Below are 3,451 nucleotides of genomic sequence, written 5' to 3'. Positions count from 1 at the left end.
AGACAAAATCAAGTATATATTTCTTATTATAAATCACAATATCACAAGTCCTATGTCCATTGTAGCCAAGTACACAAGGCAAGGAATCAAGGAGTAGAAGAGGACCAACAGAAGTGGCTTGGCCCAGCGGTGGTAGCTGTGTCCAGTAGCAGTCAAGTCTAGCAATGGCAGCCATGTCCTGAAGTGATGGTCCCACATCCTGGGCTGATTGGCTTCTGCCATTTCTCCTAGCTGAGTTCTTTCTTCAGCTTTCCCTGTCAGTTCTGTGAGCTGATATCCTTCCATTATCCATCAGAACTTTCACTTTCAGCCTAAGCTGTTCAGCCTTGGTTTCTTTTTCTTAAAACCAAGGGCCCAGACTGTCACAGAGTTTTTATACAAACAGAATTCAGAAATTTATTGCAATAACCAAAATGTTAATTTTCCAGCTTTAAAACATTTAACATTCAAGCTCCAACAGGCATCCCATTACAAACGAATGAATGTGAGAATGAATGACCTCCAGATTTCAGCTCTCCAGATCAGGTGATCATGTGCTTAGAACTCTGAATGGTACACCAAGCTCCTTATTTCCCTACTCTGCTTTGCCTGTTAGTCTTACCAGCCCTAAAACTGATTCAAGGGACCAGTCAATAGAACAAAGTAGAGGATTTGGATATACTGGGGGTTTTTTTCTTGGGGGGTGGGAAGCAGATGCATGATGGCACTATTCTGTCTCCTAAACCATTTACTGAAATTCTTAGATGAAAACAGATATTTTAAAATCTGTGATACAAATTGATGTAATGTTTTTCTATCATGTGTGTAACCTCAGAGGGCTGCTAGGATAAAAAACAGAACCATAAAGCTTGTGCATCAACATTTGCACTTATTTAGAACATTCTCCACTTCCCGCCACCTCCACTAAAAGTAGAAGATAAAATACAACTAATCCAACAAAGAGCACAGGACCCCAACCATCATTACCTATTGCTGTGCAATCTTTGCAACATAAATGGCTTTGATGCTCATTAACACCCTCTGAACAAAAGCAAAAGGGAATTTAACAACAGGCATTCTCTGCTCCTTACCCCCCCCCCAGAATATTCATGGAAATGGCCTTATCTGGTATCCACGGTATATCTACTGCAATATCTGAAATTCATGGCAATGTTTTAAAAGCAGATTTTATTATTTTTCAGGTATGGTGTGGCCAACAGATCAGGAGATGGCCTCCACTGAAAAAAGTAGTCTATCACTCACAACACCCAAGAGGAAGGAGCCTGATACATCGTTCAGGGCCATGCAGGGGAGCATCAGGGTCCATCAGGGAGTGAAAGGAACAAGGAGAAAGGGGTGGGTGAGAGCTTTATTGTGTCTTCCACTAGAAAAACAAGGCAGGACAGGGTATGTAGGCTTAGGATTCCCTAGTCCAAATAATTTCAGTGGGTTCTTGGGTATTGGGCCTCTCCCTACTTACCCAGTCCCTGGCCCTGGGTAAATAGGACAGAGGAATATTGCCTCCTAGAGTACAAGAGCCAGATAGAAGAGGTGGTTTAGAGCAGCAGTCCCCAACCTTCTTGGCACCAGGGACCGGTTTCATGGAAGACACGGCTGGTGGCAGGGAGATGATTCAGGCGGTAATGCAAGTGATGGAGAGTGATAGAAAGTGTCAGATGAAGCTTCGCTCACTCAGCCACAGCTCACTTCCTACTGTGCAGCCTCATTCCTAACAGATTGGGCACCGCTGGTTTAGAGTATGGGCTCTGGATTGTTTAGTTTGCACTTGAAAGGCATGTTTCTGGGTAAGTCCTTTGCTATTGCTAAGACCTGCTGGCCCTGGGAAGGACAGTCCCTCCCCAGGCAATGAAGAGATAGATACCAGAGCATCAAGAATACAAAGAATAAGGAAATATTGTTAATGTACGCAATGACACTGCACGTTCTTGCTGGGCCTTCTGAATCATCTAACTGGAGGTGAATCTTATTTATCACCATTTTGATAAGTTCTATGACTTTTAGGATTCCTTGAGTTGCAAATGACAACAAAAACAAAAATCAACCTGGCTCAAGCAGGAAAAAGGGATGTGCTTGCTCATGTACCTCAAAGTCCGGCAAGAATAAGAGTATAGACATAGGTATTATCTCCCAAAAGCCCAGGAAAGAGGTTGGGGGGAGAGGTCATCCCTCTATTGTTAAAGATGCAATCAACAAAAGTTAAAATGGCTGGTTTTGAACCTGGGACCTTGAGAGCTCAGATGTAGAATTATACCAATGGGAAGAAAAATAAACTTGGTAAATAAAATGTTAAGGCAGTTTTCTTTTGGGGGACCATAAAACTTATAGGAATATTTTACATTCTGGGACTGCCTGGCTCATTACAGTGACAAGTAAGTCCCTAAATGCCTTCAGTTTGAAAAAGGACTGTTGTTTAAAAGTCCACAATTCATTCCTGCAATGAATCTCCCCTTTTGCTGGATTTGTGCTGCATGAAAATTAATCCTCTCCCTCCAAGAATCACATTGTTTCCAATTCATAAAAGCTCCAAGGAAAAGGGCAACAAATTTTACAAGCCACAGGAGGAGGAAAAAAAGGCAATACACTCATCTGTTGATAGACACATAGGTTGCTTCCCTGTCCTGGCTATTGTAAATAGAGCTGCAATGAACATTTTGGTATATGACTCTTTTTGAATTATGAGTCAGGGTATATGCCCAGTAGTGGGATTGCTGGGTCGTATGGTAGTTCTATTTTTAGTTTTTTAAGGAACCTCCATGCTGTTCTCCATAGTGGCTGTATCAATTTACATTCCCAGCAACAGTGCAAGAGGGTTCCCTTTTCTCCACACCCTCTCCAGCATTTATTGTTTCTAGATTTTTTGATGATGGCCATTCTGATAGGTGTGAGGTGATACCTCATTGTAGTTTTGATTTGCACGTCTCTAATGATGTGTTTGTTGGCAATCTGTATATCTCCTTTGGAGAAATGTCTATTTAGGTCTTCTGCCCATTTTTGGATTGGATTGTTTGCTTTTTGATATTGAGCTGCATGAGCTGCTTGTATGTTTTGGAGATTATGCCTTTGTCAGTTGCTTTGATTGCAAACATTTTCTCCCATTCTGAGGGTTGTCTTTTCGTCTTGTTTATGGTTTCCTTTGCTTTGCAAAAGCTTTTAAGTTTCATTAGGTCCCATTTGTTTATTTTTGCTTTTATTTCCATTTCTCTAGGAGGTGGGTTAAAAAGGATCTTGCTGTGATTAATGTCATTGAGTGTTCTGCCTATGTTTTCCTCTAAGAGTTTTATAGTGTCTGACCTTACATTTAGGTCTTTAATCCATTTTGAGTTTATTTTTTATACAGAGTTAGGGAGTGTTCTAATTTCATTATTTTACATGTAGCTGTCCAGTTTTCCCAGCACCACTTATTGAAGAGGCTGTCTTTTCTCCACTGTATATTCTTGCCTCCTTTATCAAA

This window comes from Mesoplodon mirus, assembly GCF_964341445.2.
Source record: "Mesoplodon mirus genome assembly, chromosome: 3".
Lineage (NCBI taxonomy): Eukaryota > Metazoa > Chordata > Mammalia > Artiodactyla > Ziphiidae > Mesoplodon > Mesoplodon mirus.
Note: the sequence above shows the minus strand (reverse complement) of the source record.